This window comes from Tursiops truncatus, chromosome 2 (assembly GCF_011762595.2).
Source record: "Tursiops truncatus isolate mTurTru1 chromosome 2, mTurTru1.mat.Y, whole genome shotgun sequence".
Taxonomy (NCBI): Eukaryota; Metazoa; Chordata; class Mammalia; order Artiodactyla; family Delphinidae; genus Tursiops; species Tursiops truncatus.
The window spans coordinates 166,605,789-166,625,575 of NC_047035.1; the positions used below are offsets into that span (position 1 = coordinate 166,605,789).

The 19,787-nt window shown below is 41.1% G+C and overlaps 1 long non-coding RNA gene across 1 annotated transcript in view; it reads left to right on the top strand.

Annotated features, from left to right (window-relative positions):
* Positions 1–19,459, top strand: part of LOC141277896 (uncharacterized) — a 53,627-nt gene extending 34,168 nt beyond the window's left edge. The window contains exon 3 of the long non-coding RNA XR_012329769.1: positions 19,388–19,459. This is a non-coding gene — a long non-coding RNA (uncharacterized lncRNA). The remainder of the gene's footprint in view (positions 1–19,387) is intronic.
* The last annotated feature ends 328 nt before the right edge of the window (positions 19,460–19,787 follow it).

The window sequence follows — 19,787 nt, forward strand, 5'->3', positions numbered from 1 at the left end:
AGGTAGATCTACTTGCAATAAATTCCCTCAATATTTGTTTTTCTGAGAAAGTCTTTATTTCTCCTTCACTTTTGAAGGATAATTTCTTATGTTACAGAATTCTACATTGATGGCTTTTCCCCCAACACTTTAAATATTTCATTCCTCTTCTTCTCAGATGGTTTCTGAGGAGAAGTCAGATGTAATTCTTATCTTTGCTCCTCTATAAATATTTTTTCCTATGACGTCTTTCAAGATTTTTTTTCTTTATCTTTGACCTTCTGAAATTTGAATATGATATATGCCTTGGTGTAGTTTTCCGAGTACTTATCCTGCTTGGTGTTCTTATCCCTGAGTTTCCTGGGTCTGTGGTTTGGAATCTGGCATTAATTTAGGAAAATTCTCTGTCGTTATTACTTCAGATATTTATCCCATTTCCTTCTCTTTTCTCTTTTCCTTTTGGTATCCCCATTTTGCATGTGTTACACCTTTTGTAGTTGTCCCACTCTTCCAGGGATATTCTGTTCTGTTTTTTTCCAGTTTTTTTTTTTTTTTTTCCTTTTCAGTTTTGGAAGTTTCTACTGTCATATGCTCACGCTCAGAGATTCTTTCCTCATCTGTGTCTAGACTATTAGTGAGCCCATCAGGGGCATTCTTCATTTATATTACAGTGTTTATGGTTTCTAGCATTTATTTTTTACTTCTTTATTAGAATTTCCATCTCTCTGCTTATATTATCTGTCCTTATATGTTGTCTACTTTTTCCATGAAAGCCCTTGGCATAGCAGTTTTAAAAATTACCAGTTTGATAATTCCAACATTTCTTCCATATCTGGCTCTGGTTCTGATGCTTGTTCTCTCTTTTCATACTGTGTTTTTTGCCTTTTAGTGTGCCTTGTACTTTTTTGTTGAAAGGCAGACACGATGTACTGGGTCAAGGAACTGTGGTTGGTAGTCCTTTAGTAATAGAGTGGTGAGGTGTGAGAGGAGGGGAAACAATTTACAGTCCAATAATTAGATCTCAGTCTTTCAGTGGGCCCATGACCCTAGACTGTGAACTTCACTCCTGCTTCTAGTTTTTTTTACCCCCTTTAAGTGGAACAGGATGGCTCAGGTGGGTTGGAGTTGGGTACGTCTCTTCCCCCTGGTAGGTGAGGCTCCGATAAAAATTGCAGCAGATTAGGCTCTGGTTAGCTAGTTTTTCCTGATAACAGGCCTTGTTGAGAATATGCTCTGGCATATTTCAAAATATGCTTCCTCTCCCTGCTGGAAGTCCAAGGGGACTTTTCTCCAATATTCACTGTGAGGACCTGGTAGTGCTCGTGGATGTAAAAAGCACAAAAGCATGGGGGTTCTCAAAGACTGTGCTCCTCTGGAATTTGTAACTCTCACACTTGTTTACGCTGAGTCTCCAGAAATCTGTGAATTACAGTTCAGATCTTCCTACACTGATGCTGGTTCTGGGGCGTCTTCTGCTCTAGTAAATGGTGATTTCTCTGTATCCACTTGTTTGTCTTCCAATCTGGGGGACAGCAGTTTGTCCTGTGACCTTGCCTCTCAGGCAACTCTAAGAAGAGTTGTTCATTTTTCAGTTTGTTGAGTTTTTAACTTGTTGTTGGGATGGAGCAGCAACTTCTAAGCTCTTTATGTGCTGGGCCAGTAACTGGAAGTCCCTTCTATGATTTCATTCTTGGAGGGTTTATTTTAAAAAGCAGCTGACTTACATTGTCAACATATCTGTATAGAAGAACAAATGTACAAAATTTATACCTGCATGAAACTTCACAATGCTCTGTGGTGGGGAGGAGGCCAAGTGACTGCTTTGGGAATATGTAACAGCATGTATTAAAGCTGACGCTTGATTCCATCATGGAGAGTTCAGCTTGGTGTAGATTTACTTATACATGACACAAAGCATTCTCAGTTCATATGACATATTTAGGGGTTGAAAGAGCTTTGGCTGCTTACATTGTGTTTGTGCATTGACATTTACATGTATACTTAAATTAATTTCACAAATGAAATGGGCTTACTACAGATTCTCAAAAATATAAACAGACGCGTGTCACAGAAATGCTTTAACATCCAGTGAGTATGTTACTTAAAAAGAGTCCAAGTTACTTCAAGAGTAATGTTAATTTAAAAGTTCTAAAATCACTTCCATTTTCTTTCAGTAGAGCTACAAATCTCTCCTGGAGCTTTTTTTGAATGTAAAGTATGATGGAATTGATTAATGGTAGATGTGGAAATGAGCTGATTAAAACCTGGAGAGTTGGAGAAGGTGCCTGTGTAGTTTGTGTGCATTGCTTGTAGGGCTGTTTAGTATGCTGTTCAGGAAGGAAAAATTCACATTTCCTAGTAGTAGACTTGCTGACCTTGACTGTGAAGCAACTTCAAAAGAGTTCAAGCACTTACTCTTTATATTTTAGCTTTCTTCCTGAATCCACAAATAATATATGCTTGTTATGAAAAAATTCAAAAGAGCACAGAAGTGTGTAGCACGGAGATTAACAGGCCCTGGTGGTCTCTTCTCTGCCAGCTGACTATGTATATCCTGCCAGACTTTCTCATGTACGTTGCAGTGGATACTACAGTTATAATTATTATTGATACACATCGATACATCATAAATACATTCTGGCACCGATTCTTTCACCAATGACATTTTGTACATTTTTGGTTGGTCTGTATACATTATAAATAAACTCATTAAAAATACACTGCATATTATCTTGCTTATTTTAGCAATTGCCCATTATTGAGTAATTGTGCTGCTTCTGATTTTTTCACTCTTAGAAACAATGCTGAAAAGAATATCTTTGTGCACTCCTGAGAGCACGTTCTTAGGAAAAATTCTGTTAGTAGAATTGCTGAGTTAAAGGGTGGGCATCTTTTCAATTTTAAGAAAGTACCCTCTGAAAGGCTTGTAGCAATTTAAAGTTCTGTTTACCAGTTTTGTTAGTCAATCCCGGTTATTGTCTGTCTTCTAAAATCAGTTTGATGGGAAAAAATTTCTTATTGTTGTTGAAGTATATATATATATATATAAATAATATATAAAATTACTATCAGTGAGGTGGAGTATTTTTTGATATACTTGTTTGTAATTAAAATAATATTGTAATGAATGCAATTTCTAGTTAGTTGATTACTTTACTGACTTGTTAATTTAAATACAATTTTATAGTTAACTTTTTTTCTGAAACAAAACTTTAAAGAAGTAAATTTAGTTGATTCTTAAATTAAACAGACAAAGTGATGGAATTGGTCTTATTCTGGTTTTGGTTGGCACTATTTTGTAGATACCTGTAGCTGGTGAGTCTAGTTGAGAACCGTAGCTGGATAAAGCTTAATTTATCTGATAATTTATGCGATACCAACATAACATCCCCAAAGTTATGAAGTCTTCATTCTAATGGTGTTGACAATTTGCTAAACATCTGGATGTAAAGTGAAAATTCAGTTTGACAATCTATATACTAGCAAAAAAAAAACCCTGGATTTTGGTTGTATGTGGTCGTGTCACTTCTTTCTTCAAAATTCTTTATTCTCTTTCTGCATCTACTTGTCCCTAATTACTGCAATGTTCAATGTGTTTGACAGGAAATAATATTTATATTTTGTTTTTCCTCCTCCTTACTGAAATTTCTTTAAGTTTCAGGTTTAAGATGATTTTTCCTGTCCGGATTGAGTAACTGTTGACATATCAGTCTTTCGAGAGAAAACTGAGATGGACGCTCATCATCCTTTAGCCTGTACTTAGTTTCTTAATATGGTCCCAGTGCTGATAACCATTAGCTGTAATTGTTTGAAAGTTTATTGGAACTGGTAAAAGTCCCAGTGTACATAGGGGTCTGTTCCCCCTTGCCCCCAACGAGCTGGGGCAGCTAGTTCTACCTCTCCTGCGTCCACCTCATTCGTTCCTAACTTAGGTACTAAGATAAGCATTCTCCTTGGATGTTTGCACTGGCCACTCCCTCCGTTTCCATATCAATATCCAAACTCTTGGCTCTAAATCTCTACTTCAGTTCTTAACATCTCATCTTACTTCCATGCTGATTGCCCAGCTAACCCATTCCCTTGGTCACTTCCTCCGTGTAACACGTCCTTGTGCTTGTAGAGCTTCAGCGGTGGCCATTTCTCCTCCTTCAACTTCATTCAAAAGCGCCCCCCCCTCATTGAAGCATATTCATAAAGGGCATCCAAGGAAGACCTTGGGTCCTGCCCTAGATCTACACTCTAACCCTGAACCAAGCCTCTCTATATCTGTTCACAAACCACTTAGCATGTTAAATCATCCCTGTTTCTTACTATCTGTTTTTTCACTACAATTGCCTTTTTCTGTATCGACTCATTTGTTCATGGATTCGTTTATTCCTAAGAGATCTGTTAAGCTCCAGCAAGGTACACAAAGCCTTGTTAAGTGCCAGTAGTAGAGGGAGGGGGAGAAGTTATCTCGCCTTTCTGCAAGGAATTTGCAGTCTAGACAGAGACCCAGGCATTTATTTGCAGAAAAGTTGAGACTGCATATGATTAAGTGACAAATGTTTGGTACAAGTTGGTACAAGCAGTATATGCCTTGGGACGTCAGAAGAGAGAACAGTTTCCTTTGATGGGAGGATGGGGTTGGGAGGCAGGTGTGTAAAGGAGGTGGCCTTGAAGTGTGGATAAGATTTGAGAGGCGGGGAGGGTAAGAGAACCACTGGGAGGAAGGAGCTGCAGCCCTGATGGAATGGACAGGGTGTGCAGAGATACAGCACCCCATCCCCCCAGCCCGACGGTCATTTGTTTGAGGAGCACCTGGGCGTCAGTCACTCTAGCCCTTCTTTTACTTTCTACAGCACGATTTTTAATAGAAACACAGAGACAGCAATATTTCCTTCTGCCTCTTGATAAATGTTAAGAAATTTAACATGTTTATATACCTGCGATTTTCTGTTGCTCTGCAAAGTTCTATTGCTCTGCAAAGTTAAGTCTCCACAAATGTTGTGTCACCTCCCAGGGAGGCTTGTCTCCCTTGAAAAGGATCCTTTAGGTCTTTCATGGTCCCAGCTTGAGTTACTCTCCCACATACTTGGAGATGTTTCATTGATACTTATGCGATGTCTTCAGACTTATACCCGAAAAGATGAGGTGTTTTATTTTCATTTCTCCCTCCATACCAGATTGATATACAAAGTACAGTTCTTAGAGTTAGCTGAGGTTTGAAGAAGTTCAGTCTGTCTGATCCTGAGAACTTGACCCTCATTTCTATCTGTCTAGTTGGCTGTCATCTCTCTTTCTGTCTTCCATCTTTCTCTGCCTCTATCCTTATCCCATCTATCCATTGATCCTCTATCCATGCATATACGTATGTAAGTATATAAAAACTATATCTTTATTTTTAGGGAAAATTGGATAAAAATGGTGCTTTTTATCAGACTGGTGATAAAGTAACCTTATAGAAATATGTGAGAACAAACCACTATATACAGAGAAAACCGAGATCAGCACAATCTGCAAAGAGTTTTGGAATAATTGCAGTTTAAAGCGTCTTGGAATTATTTCCACACTCAAAATAAAATTTTTTTTTTGCTTTGGAAAGATTCGGTAGAGGGAAAATTACTCCTTTCTCCCTGCTCTGTAGTTAAAGAGCTATCCCTTCTTTGGCCATTTGCCACAAGTCTTGGCAAATAAGCCATGGATTCTAATGCACATCAAATTCCATGAGTTGAAGATTAATACAACTTAGGATTTTGCTTAAATTGGGCAAATGACCATTTACATGGGGAGATGACAAGGATGTTCTTACAGTGGTTCCCTGTAATACACGCTCTATTTAAACAGCTGATATTTTCTGTTGGTTTTATGTGCTGTTCATAGCATTCATTTTGTGTTCATCCTGCTTCCTGAGTTTTTCTTACATCTGAATTACAGACTTTTTTTTGCATCCACCCTGATTTCTCAGTGAAAGCTGAGTTCTCAAGTCCTTCATCCATCCTTTCCTTCCTCTCACCTTCACCCCCGGGCCTAATTATGAAACAACTTCAAATAAATACAAAAATTTTTAAACAAAAAGCATTCTGCTTCCTGTGAACAATTGACTGGTTTTCCTCTTTTCCCCTGGAGAGTTCTAATTCACTTGGAGTGCTGTGCAGTTGGCTAGGCCTGAGATTTCTGGAAGCTGTAATTGTGTCTCATTAATTCTTACAGTAATGAAGGGTTAAGTATAAGGAACACGCAATTAGTGGGCTGGTCAATGAACAGAGCAGTTAATCAGCAGACAAAGGATGGGGCTCAGGGCCCATTAGGGTGAAAGGCAGTATTAGTGCTCTCCCAGGCTCCAGGAATGGACGTGAACATGCCTGCCCATTGGACAGGCTCAGAAGACGATGTTTGTCTTTTTGCTAAACCAGCTCTATTTTTTTAAATTGGTGTGGTATGTGTTTATTCAAACACTTGAGAGATTCCTGAGTATCCTGCCATACTACACCGTGCATTTTTCTCACCTCCTGTTAGCTGGCAGAGGCTTTTTTTTTTTGCTCCCACTATGCAAATAAACCCCCAATACACACAAAACAAAAAAGCAAAAACAAGCCAAAAACAAACCAACCAACCAACCCTCAATAATAAAAAAGGAAGGGAAAAAAAAAAGCACAGTACTGCTTTAGTGAAGCGTATCAGAGATAAAGGTCCTTAGCTGATCCTTCTGTCATCAGAAAGTAAAGGAATGCAGAGACCAATACCGTTTAAACAAGCCCTTGTGTTGTCACCCAGTCATAGCCTCCATATTCAACTCTATGAAGTGGACCTTTATGCTCTGAATGGAGGTGTCTTAAGTACATGTAAATGTATGCAGATGAGCATGAGTCTTAACATGTTGCAGGCCTTATAGCTATTAAAGCAATACAAGTAACCTCAGTTGTGTGTTTTCTGTGAGAAAGTCTCGTCAAATTACTTAGGGGCTTCAGATGCCAGAGTTAACCCATCAGAATAAGGTTGCTTTTTCTGGACAACACAGAGGACATGGTCCCCTAGCTCTGTGAAAATTACCGATGGAATCCTGTGAACTGCTATAAATGTGAAGTGATGATTATTAAGAAAATGGATTTATCAATAACCCATGACCCTGGGGTAGTTCTGAGCTCCAGCAAACAGTTCTTCAAATAGAATGACATCCTTAAGCCCCAGTAAAGCATACATTTGGAATAAAGAAGGAATGATTACATTTGCTTTTTAAAAATGAAACTCGCTTAATAATTAACTTCTTTCCTGAGTCAAGTGCAGGCCTGAAAAGAAAGGGAGGGGTTTTTTCCTTTCTCCAAACATGTCTGCTGTTTTATCTTCTAGGGATTCACAGTGGAAACAAAGAAATGTTCAAAATATGATTCTCTTAGGCATTATGTTGGAGATTCAGCTGTTTTTGAATAATTAGCTTCATTTGTTAAATATTTGAAAACCTCTTTACTCTGAGGTAAAGAAGAGCGTTGTGGAGGATGAGAGTTACCAACGACATGCATTTTTCAGAAGAATCCTTCTTATTAATTAATAAGGAGTAAGCCTATTCTACCTCCTTTTTCTCTTATTTAGATTTTCTTCTCTAAAGAAATAGTATTTTTAATCAAAACATCGCAAAGTTCCCTCTTTCCTTGAGTGACATGCTATGTATTGTTTCAGAAACTGGAAGCTTGGGAGGACAGGAGGCAGGAAAGGTGGTGTTAGTCTCAGATCTGAATTAACTCTTTGTGTACAGCCTGGAGAGCCACCCTCTGAGCCTCAGTTTCCTCATCTGTAAAATGAGGATTTTTCATCTAGGTGATCTCCAAGGTTCTTTTAACTGTGCTCTTGTGGACTTTTTTGGACAAACAGTGAAACTATTTCAAGTGTTCCTCATGTCTTGGAAATTATTTCCCCTTTACTTATTTATTTAAAGAATTTTTTTTCTTGATGTGGACCATTTTTAAAGTCTTTATTGAATTTGTTACAATATTGCTTCTGTTTTATGTTTTGGTTTTTTTGGTCGAGAAGCATGCGGGATCTTAGCTCCCCGACCAGGGATCGAACCTGCACCCCCTGTGTTGGAAGGCGAAGTCTTAACCACTGGACCGCCAGGGAAGTCACCTACTTACTTATTTTTAAATTGAAGTATAGTTGATTTACAATACTGTGTTACTTTCAGGTGTACAGTAAAGTGATTCAGTTATACATACAAGTATACATACATACATGTATACATACACGTATACATATATATATATATATATATATATTCTTTTTCAGATTCTTTTCCATTATAGGCTATTACAGGATATTGAATATAGTTCCCTGTTGTGTCTTAGAATTTAAACAGGACCTACAAGCCCTGGGAAGCAGGCTTTGGGTTTGCTGCTGCTGGAGTGGGCTATGGCATCCTTCAAGGTTGGCAATGGTTAAGAAAGGGCTTTTCTCTCTGCTCACTTTTTCCTCACTGTCCTGATTTGCCTAATTGCCAACCATCTACCTTGTTTCCTAATGAATAAGATTCCTTCATCTCCTGGAGAATGTTTGAATTGCCTTGGCCTTTTGCACAACCTGTTGTCTGCCTGCCTGCATCTGTGTGTGGTCTCTACTGGGCTGGTTTTGAATCCAGTGCATCATAAACCAGCGACAAGTGGAGCCAAGACCCTCACTAGACTGGTCAGCGTTGTTGGCTGCACACCGCTTTGTAAAGCAATCTGCTTGTGGGACACATCGCACAACTGTCAATGTGTTGCTTCTCATCCGGGAGGGTTTGGTATCACGTCAACCCCTTACTCCTTTCAGGGACAGAGTTGTTCACATACAGGGCGGCCCACCCCCTCTTGGCTGCGATTCCTGGTCTTGCTCAGCCCTGTGGTCAACTCTGTCTTTTTGTTTCCAGGTCTTACCGGGATCACTCCCCTCCTCCAAGTCTTTAACAAACTTTCAAATTCTTAGGGATCCTTTCTTCTCATTAGATGGTGCTGGGCAAAACAATCTTTCCCCCCTCTTTTTTTTTCTGCCAAGATTTTCTTTAGGATCTTTAAAGAACATGAGAAAAATCAGTCAATGATAACTATATTTATTACTTATTTATAGCTCAAGTACAGAAACTCTTATGCCAACATGGGCCGGGCAAATCAGGTAAGAGTCCAGTGAGTCAGACAGAAAATTCCAAAGGTGGTGGAGGCAATGGAGCCCTCAAGAATCCAGTCTCTGCTAACGAGGGCGGCCTGCACTCATTCCAACCAATTGTTACCATATACGGGGAAGAGGCCTGGTATTGTCAGAGGTTCTTATATGTAAAAAGAAGATGTGGCAGCCTGGATGGGACGTGAGTTTGGGGGAGAATGGATACATGAATATGTATGGCTGAGTTACTTTGCTGTCCACCTGAAACTGTTACAACACTGTTAATCGCTATACTCCAATATAAAGTAAAAGATTAAAAAACAAAACAAAACCAAAAAGCGAACAGAAATATATAAATAAAAAGAAGTTGAAAATGCAGATCTTATGTGAACTCTCCCAATATTTAAATACTAGTTCATAAAAGTCTACACACTGTCTTGGCCAAATCAATTACATCTATGTCCAGATCAGTCCCCGGGCTGCCAGCTGGTCCCCTTGGCACCAGACGTTCACAGGGACTGGGACTGTCTCCTTCCATTAAGGAGTAGATGGGGAAGCTGACTTATTTAGTTATCTCCTGTCCTTCGAGATTCAGATGCTCAAGATACATTTATATCTGTTTCATTGATTAACTAAACCCATTTGACTGAATTCTTGTGAAGAAGTTTGAATACTCCACTCTGGAGGGAATGTGCTTTCTCCTATATTTCAGTGGGACTTCAACTTTACTGTGAATATCCTATGGTGGACATTTGACTTCATGGTAAATACCAGGGCAGATGACAACTGGTTGGATTTTAGAGAGACCTCCCAACTGGTGTCTAGCAACTCAATTCTCCCAGAACTTATTAAAAGCCTGTTACATGCTGAGCACTATCCAAGTGTGAGTGAGAGTTATTCAACTTCAGAGGTGTCTGCAATGATTAAATGTGGCCTCCCCAAAATCATATGTTGAAATCCTAGCCCCCAGTGTGATGGTGTTAGGAGTGGGGCCTTCGGAAGGTAATTAGGTCATAAGGGTGGAGCCCTCATGAATGGGATTAGTGCCCTTATAAAGGCATCCCAGAGAGCTCTCTCTGCTCTCTTTCCACTACAAAGATACAAGGAGAAGTCAGCAGTCTGCACCCTGGAAGAGGGCCTGCACCAGACCTGACTGTGCTGGCACCCTGATCTGGGACTTCCAGCCTCCAGAACTTAAGCAACAAATTTGTTTATAAGCCACCCAGTCTCTGGTACTTTGTTATAGTAGCCTGAACTAAGACAGTGTCTCTTGTTTAATTAATTAAAGAGGCCATCAGACGGAGGTGGTTCTAATACCTTAGCACCTATGCAAGCAAAACCAAACCCAAGCCAGCCACTCAGATTGTGCTTGCTCAGCTCTGGTTATGGAGCCTAAATGTTCTTTGTTATTCCGAATAAAGAAGGAAACCCTGTATGAACCAATCCTTGTTTGCCTAGTTTAACTTCCTTGTTCCTGCTTACCCTGGGCTAGGGAGCTCCTTTCTCTAGGGAGACCAGATGCTTCCTGATAAATGGAATCTCTGAATAAAAGTCAACTAGGTCTGAAAATTAAGTGTCTGTGAAATTTTCCCTTAACACTCTTCTATTTTTTTAATTTATATTTATTTATTTTAACAAATCTTTTTTATTGGAAGTATAGTTGATTTACAATATTGCATTAGTTTCAGGTGTACAACATAGTGATTCAACATTTTTATAGATTGTACTCCATTTAAAGTTATTACAAAACAATGGTTATATTTCCCTGTGCTATACAACATACCCTTGTTGCTTCTCTGTTTTCTACATAGTAGTTATTATCTTTTTTTTTAAACATCTTTATTGGAGTATAATTGCTTTACATGCTTGCATTAGTTTCTGCTGTATAACAAAGTGAATCAACTATATGTATACATGTATCTCTATATCCCCTCCCTCTTGCATTTCCCTCCCACCCTCCCTATCCCACCCCTCTAGGTGGTCACACAGCACCGAGCTTATCTCCCTGTGTGATGCAGCTGCTTCCCACTAGCTGTCTATTTTACATTTGGTAGTGTGTATGTCAATGCTACTCTCTCACTTCGTCCCAGCTTACCCTTCCCCGTCCCCGTGTCCTCACATCTATTCTCTACATCTGCGTCTTTGTTCCTGTCCTGCCCCTAGGTTTTTCAGAACCTTTTTTTTTTTTTTTTTTAGATTCCATATATATGTGTTAGCATACATAGGTATTTGTTTTTCTCTTTCTGACTTACTTCACTCTGTATGACAGACTCTAGGTCCATCCACCTCACTACAAATAACTCAATTTCGTTTCTTTCTATGGCTGAGTAATATTCTACTGTATATATGTGCCACATCTTCTTTATCCATTCATCTGTCCATGGACACTTAGGTTGCTTCCATGTCCTGGCTATTGTAAATAGAGCTGCATTGAGCATTGTGGTACATGACTCTTTTTGAATTATGGTTTTCTCAGGGTGTATGCCCAGCAGTGGGCTTGCTGGGTCATATGATAGTTCTTTTTTTAGTTTTTTAAGGAACCTCCATACTGTTCTCCATAGTGGCTGTATCAATTTCCATTCCCACCAACAGTGCAAGAGGGTTCCCTTTTCTCCACACCCTCTCCAGCATCTATTGTTTGTAGAATTTTTGATGATGGCCATTCTGACTGGTGTTAGGTGACACCTCATTGTAGTTTTGATTTGCATTTCTCTAATGATTAGTGATGTTGAGCATCCTTTCATGGGTTTGTTGGCAATCTGTATGTCTTCTTTGGAGAAACGTCTATTTAGGTCTTCTGCCCAATTTTGGATTGGGTTGTTTTGATATTGAGCTGCATGAGCTGCTTGTATGTTTTGCAGATTAATCCTTTTGTCAGTTGCTTCATTTGCAAATATTTTCTCCCATTCTGAGGGTTGTCTTTTGGTCTTGTTTATGGTTTCCTTTGCTGTGCAAAAGCTTTTAAATTTCATTAGGTCCCATTTGTTTACTTTTGTTTTTATTTCCATTTCTCTAGGAGGTGGGTCAAAAAGGATCTTGCTGCCTTAACACTCTTTTAAAATGAATTTCAGTAGCATTTTTCCTTTCAGCAGTCTGTTATTTGGATATAGGTGCAAGGATCAAAATCTTCCATTTTGCAAGTCCTAGAGAAAATAGTGCATGAGATGTCATTCATGACTACCTATTTCTGGTAATAAAACTGAAAGGAAGGCTGATTATATTAAGATCTTTCTGCTGTGAGATTTTGGGTGGGGAGAGGAGGCAGAAATCCACCTCTGACACTATTTCTCAGGAAGGTTGTTTATTAGGTTTACTCTTTCTATAATGTTCTCAGTGAACTGATTTGAAAGTCACCAAGTGGAAATGGATTATGTGTCTCAGAGAAGATACCGTTGTGACCAATGTAATAGTCGGGACGTTGCCAGATCGCCAAGGAGGGTGGGTTAAGTTACACCAGAGGCGTCTGTAGAGGGACAGAGTTTCAGATTAGAGCCTCCTTCAGGGCTGGTGGTTCATAGCAGTGATATGCCTGATGCCCCCTCACATTGGGGTGGAGCCCAATGTTATCTGCAAGATTTAATAAAAAAGGGGAGTCCTGCTGAAGGATACACTGTGTGGTTTTAATTTGTGTGGGAAGCAAACATGTGAAATCTGGAGCTCTGGAAAGGGCCACGAGGAATAGAATTTCAGGGTGAATTTAGCTCCAGGAAAAGTGGGGAACTGAGGGGTTTTGGAAGCACGGTCCTGCCAGGTGAAATTTGGTCCTAGGGCCAATATACCTCAGCTTTCCCCTGACATTTCCTCTGTCGAGCGGCCAGTAGCACGTGTGCATCTGAGGTTGGAATGTCGGTGGTGGAGGGTTACGTATCCGTGTACCGTGTGGGGAGGGCAAGGGCTGGCTCTGACACTTTGGTGTTAGGAGGAGTTTGCTACAGTTGGTCCCCACCATCCTCACAGTCGACCTGGAGTGCAGCCCTCCCCTCTCCTTCCCCGCCATGCCTCTCCTCCACTCTTCCTGCTTGTTTTAAAATCCTTTGTGGGTCTCCCACCCAAACCACAATGGTACTGATTGATACCAGAAATTCATAAAACGTTTTTTTCTGGTTCTTGTGCAAGGAGTTTTTTATTTTTGAAAGCTAAAGGAGAAAAAGATCTTCAGTTTTTTGATTAGTCGAATTGGTTTGCTTATTTCTTTAACTCCGAAGAGTTGGGCGAACTATAATGCATTGCCCATGTAACCTGCAAAAGGGTGAAAATGTTATTTAATTATACCAGGATTTACTAGGCCAATAGGGCAATTAAATATCATATTTCTATTTATTTATCTTTTTTGGCCTTTAACTCTCACAACACCTTGTGATATTCTTGCAGTTTACTTGTGTAGAAACCAGGACTTGTTGCGGAATTAGTAAGAGCTGGGTCCAAGCTCAAGGTCTCCTTGACTCCAGGGCACAGTGTGGGCTTAACCTTCCCTGCAAAGAAGTCTGGTCCATGAACTCAAAGATCCTCCAGGTTGACCTTCCAGGATTCTATACTGGATGATCACCCTCAGGATAGCACAGTCCCTTCCTAGTTTAGAAGAACTATAATTTTAAGAAATTGAAATTTTGTTAAATACTTGGTTGAATGATTGCAGAGCACGTGGTGTAGAGAATTTCTTTTTTTGTTTGTTTTTTTGTTTTTTTGCGGTGCGCGGGCCTCTCACCGCTGCGGCCTCTCCTGTCGCGGAGCACAGGCTCTGGACGCACAGGCCCAGTGGCCATGGCCCACGGGCCTAGCCGCTTCGCAGCACACGGGATCCTCCTGGACCAGGGCACGAACCCGTGTCCCCTGCATCGGCAGGCGGACTCCCAACCACTGCGCCACCAGGGAAGCCCCGTGTAGAGAATTTCTTATGCCTATTCTGGAAGGAGGTATCTTCCCTGAATCCTCTAAGAATAGAAAGCACATAGGGTGGGACTTACTGCTTTGGTTGACAGGTGGTCACATTCTGTGTATGATTTGTTGGGTTGCCAGGGACCTCCTGCCACTTCCAGAATAATTCCATCCCCATGCTGCCACATGATTAGCCATTCCCACCACTAGACATTCATCTCTTTGGGTTAAAAATTGTCTCCAGAACTCCCTTGATAATCTACAGGTGGTAGCAGACTGCCTGAAATGACACATTCAAGCTTTAGCCTGAATGATTTGATGGTATTAGCAAAACTTTGAAATAATAGGAAAAAGACAGGTACATGATAATGTATTTAATTTAAAAGTATTTAACAGTGTCTAGTATCTAGGAAAAAACAGCCAAACACTGTTAAATGAGTGAAAACAAGGGATGGAATTTTGGTAAGGTGGGGAAGCAGAAGCAAGGTGTAGATGGGGTGGTGACCCTGCTGGGAACAGGACGTTAGAAAGGGGTGGGGAAGGAAAAGGGGAGAGTGGGACAGATTCAATCAGTCACAGGGGCCAAATTCAACTGGTGCCCTCTCTGTTATCACATCAGAAATCAGGCAGAAATATGCTCATGAGCTGATGCTTACAGGCATTCTTCCATGATCTTGGAACACAGTTTTACTTTCCTTGTTTAAACTTACACATTTCGGACACAATGATCACAAGCTTAAGGAAACTAAAGAAAGAAATAGATGAGATACTAAAAGCAAAGAATAAAAATTCTGAACTTCTTCCGCTGTGAAATATGGAAGCCATAAGCCTACAAACCCCAGTTCTGGTGAAATCAACTACAATGGCTTATTCAGACAGTGTGAAATTTATGGGCACCTCACGCAGAGGATTATTTAGCTTCCTGTACTTCCCGTTTCCAAGTACTTTTTTTAAATTGAAAAACAGTGGAAAGAATAAATTATGTGATAACACTTCCTTCCTCTTTTATTTATGATCAAGAAGTACTGTTTGCATCTGTGTCACGGAGCGACTAGAGCAATAGACCAAACATTGGCGGACTTCAGGCTTATGCCCCGGAAGAGACCCAGAGCAAATATGAAGAAACCGATAAGAGGAAGCTTTAGGAAGAACAAGAGATACAGACTTGTGAACCTGGATCTTTGCAAAACGTGCCCCTACAGGGCTGAGCACGTAGTAGTTAATGAACATGACTGAGATTGGTAAATGCATAAAGGTTCTCCTGGGCATGATGCAGTCTCTGGCCCAATCTGGACCCATCAGGAGCTAAAGGAGACCCCACTGTCCCGGGAGCTGTTCGCCCAGCTAGAGGGCTAGAGTCTTAGGTGGGCTTCGGTGGGGGGTGGGGGGAGTGTGTGTGGAGGTGGTGGTCCACAGCCTCCTCCCATTCCCCTCTCAGGTGCAAACTTTTCACCGGAAATGCTATTTAAAGACTTTCCAGAAATTGAGCTTCAGTGGTGGGAGGTGGAGTGAGTATGGTTAACGCTGAATCACTGATTCAGGATGTTCATCAGAACAGCCCCAAACCCTAGAAATTTATCTTCATTTCACAAGCCTCAGTCGGCTGCCGCTGTAGGGGGCAAGTGTAAGGTCAGGAGAGCCGGGAAGCGGAAGGATGGCTCCCTGCCTGTTGGAAACAGGCAAGACCGTTGGACAGTCACTCGAGGCAACACAGGGCCAAGGCAGAATTACATATGTGTGGATATTGGTCTTTCCAATGTCCCCCTATTTAGAATAAAAATGTATGCAGCGGGCTTCCCTGGTGGCGCAGTGGTTGAGAGTCCGCCTGCCGATGCAGGGGACACGGGTTTGTGCCCCGGTTCGGGAAGATCCCACGTGCCGCGTAGCGGCTGGGCCCGTGAGCCATGGCCGCTGAGCCTGCGCCTCCGGAGCCTGTGCTCTGTAACGGGAGAGGCCACAACAGTGAGAGGCCCGCGTACTGCAAAAAAAAAAAAAAAATGTACACAGCTATATTGTTTGTTCCCAAAGTGGAAGGACCACAAAAGTAATCTGGCAGTTCAAGATCAGCTTGGTGGTCAATTGGATTCTTAAAAGGGGGTGGATTCCAAATTTGGACCAGATTACAAAAGTCGCCCCTACCTTTGGAAAGGCAAGGCCAAGGGGTGCGGCGTGGTGTGCACGGGGTGTAGGGCCCTTTCCTTCTCCTCGGGAACTGGAGTTTGTCCTCTCCCCGAGGTTCAGCGAGTGGTTACTGCAACGAATACACTCTGGTACCTAATCAAACCCAGATGCATGCATCATACCAGGCGTCGGGGTTTATAAATCCGTGATTGGAGTTGGAGCCTTTCAGGAACCACCACCCGAAAAGAACGAGGAAGGAAAACCGATCTAGCTCTGCAGGCCTACTTTTCATTTTAATGAGTGGCTCTGAGAGCCGAGCAGGCTGCTAGACCATTTATTTTTCAAATAATACCAGGAACCAGCTAGAAATACATTCAGAAGGAAAACACAGTAATTAATTTGTCACTGAAACCTGAGGGGTCCGGCTCCACTTATAGGTGATAATGAATGTTTTGCATGTAATTAGCAAGAATAATTAGCACATTCCTGGTAACAAATAGACGGACTGGTATCCTGCAAACAAAATTAATTGTTGTGCTAACAGGCAATTGTGTCGCTTTATTGTCTGACAATGGCCCTTATTTGCACCAATACCTACTTTAGACCTCTGTGGCTTTGTGCAGATAGGAAGGGGAATCTATAAAATTGTACCTCTTCCATCAGCTTCTCAGAAATTTCGGGACCACCAGGGGACTTGTTTGTCAAAACTTGTTAAACAATTTGTAATCTTTGACATGTGTTTCACTGCATTAACGGATGAACCGTTCGCATCCACTGACTGGTTAAGCCGGGAAAGCTACTCTAATCAATCAAATGTTGACATTTTAAACTCTGGGAACTTTTTTTTGTTTTTTTTTTTCAACTTTCCCTGGAAAAGGAATATACAAAAATATTGAAGTAGAAATGAGAGTGGGGAGAAAGCTTCAAGTTTTCCTGAGATGATCTCTACCATCTGGAGGGTGGGGTCTGCGGGCGGAAACCTGCTCCTGTCTGTGGGGAAGGGCTCTGTGAAAGGCGGGATGCAGGATGCATTTTACAGTCCTTTAAACCATTTAAAACAACATGGAAAATTTATACACACAGTAGGCTTCTTCCTCCCGCACGTTGAAACATGTTTTTTTTTAAACTTCTAAAGCTTGCGGTTCGGGAACATAATTTTAATGACCATGAACATTCTAGTGAATCTTAGGATGCTCACAGCAGCTGAGACACACTTTAGAGAGGACCCTCCAACAGAACTGCGTCCCATGGGCGCTCAGAAAGCAATTACAGGAACAGAGAGGAAACGGAATGTGGGAAGTTCTGACCTCGCTTTTGGGTGGGAGGAGGGCATGTGAGTCTCACTTGGATCTGACTTCTCCTTCTGGAAACTGTCTGCTTTCCATTCCTGTGACTGTTTCCCCGGGGCTCCCCTCCCATCGCCTTCGGCCGTTTGCGGCTTCTGCCCTCCTGCCAGACACCTGCCAGCGCTGCCCCACTCCCAGGCCCCAGGCTACCACCTTTAGGGCACAAAGTTATAACACATTGTGTTATAACTCGATTTCCATTTTGGTCTCCATGTCCAACTCTTTGTTGGCCTCTTGGATCCAGATGCATCGCTTTCCTCCCAACACCAACACGTTTGCCTGCAGCACACTTGATTCTCCTCCTTAACGTTTCTGTTCACGAATCTACCATCTTGGTTTCCTTCAATTCCAGCCAGTTTCTAAGCCAGACCCAGTCTCTTCTGGATAATGTCTCTTTGTTCTTCTTCATTCTATCTGCCATGGCCCTGTTTATGCCCTCTTTGGGACAATTCTACAAGCCTTCTCAGTGATTTTTCTATCTCGGGAATTCTATTCCCCGTTGCTTCCTTTGTTCACACTAACTTCCTAATGAGCTACTTTGTATCATGCCTTTTCCTGGCTCAAAAACGTGGGCCCCCTTAAAGTTCAAAACTCGAACTCCTTCCCTGATGTTCAGAATTCGCCACAGTTTAATCCTAATGGTTCCTGGGTATAAATGTGCTCCAGTCACATGCTGCTTTCAGACACGTTCTGCACCTTCTCACTCCATGAAGCCTCCTGGTTAGCTGTGCCCTGCCTTCCTTCTTCTCTCTTCCAAATCTATCCATCCCCCAAAGCCCGGCCTACTTTCCCTTCCTTGAAGAAACTTCCCTGACCTCGGGAAGCCCTAGTAAAATATCTATTCTCTTCACCACCTTCGTCTGATCACTCAGTTAGGACTTGACAAACTTTGCCAAGGAGTGTGTCATATTTTAAAGTTGTTGATAATTCAGTTTTGTATGAATCATGTTTAAAAATTTTTTTAATTTTTTATTTACTTATTTTTATTGAAGTATAGTTGATATACAATATTGTGTTAGTTTCAGGTGTACAGCATAGTGATTCAGTCATATATATATATATATATATATATATATATACACACACACACACACATATAAAATTTTCCATTATATGTTATTAGAAGATATTGAATATAGTTCCCTGTGCTATACAGTAGGTCCTTGTGGTTTACATTTCTATTTTATATATAGTAGTGTGTATCTATTAATCTGAAATTCCTAATTTATCCCTCCCCGCCCCACCTTTCCCCTTTGGTAACCACAAATTTGTGTTCTATGTCTGTGAGTGAGTCTGTTTTGTAACACGTTCATTTGTATCATTTTTTTAGATTCCACGTATAAGTGATACATTTGTCTTTCTCTGTCTGACTTACTTCACTTAGTATGATTATCTCTAATCATGTTTTACTTTGATTTCAAAGCTAACTTTATCATAAAAATTGTCCTTTAAGATAATCTTTCCCTTCTTTTGGGTTCTGTCTTGGCCTCTGGGTCTTGCTTCGTCTTTTGCTTTTCCAGATGTTGGGAGCTCTTGAGCAGGGATTTTAACTCCTGCAGGGGAAAGAACACTCATCCAAAGTTGTGTGTCCTCTGCTTCCATCAAGGCAGGGGTGGTTTGTTAGGGAATGAACAGAGGCTCTCTCATTGGCTGGAAGATTTCACGGGTCACGCCACTGGAAAGTGGAAAAGTGACTACAGGTAGGGGTTATAGGTTCTAGTCCTTCCCTGCTGCTGACTGGCTGTGTGATTCTGAGAAAACTGCTTTGCCTCTCTGAGCCTTGTTTTCTCACCTGCAAAATCCATTCATTCTTCGAGCATTCACTGAGTTCCTACAGTAAGTAATATTGACTAGGGGATTCTCATATAATGGTGCTCATATAATGCATGGTTCATACCTATATTACAACTTATATCACATTGTCCTAAAATTAATTCTGTTTTTATCTTTCTTCTCAGTTAGGAAAAGCCTTGATGGAAGAGGCCACATCCAGTCATCCTTGTATTTCCAGCAAAGTGCCTGTGTACCAGGTTTTTTTTGTTCTTTTGTTGTTTTGAATGAATGATCATGCAGAAAGGGTTAGGGCCAATCATTCCCAAGTGATTGAGTGTGGAGGTAAAAGGACAATTATTTTCCTTTGACTCTCCTTATAGGAACTGTTTTTTGAGCTCTTACGTTTGGGAGGTGAAGCAAAAATTTTGTGGAAATGTCCTGCTTTGGTAAATTGACCACTAACTTTATACAGAATAAGTTACAGCTAATCTTCTGGCCTTTAGGCTTTTCTCTTATGTGAAAGCACCCTTGGGATTTTGCAGTTAGGTCTCATCTTGACCACGCCTTACATGGATGTCACATTTA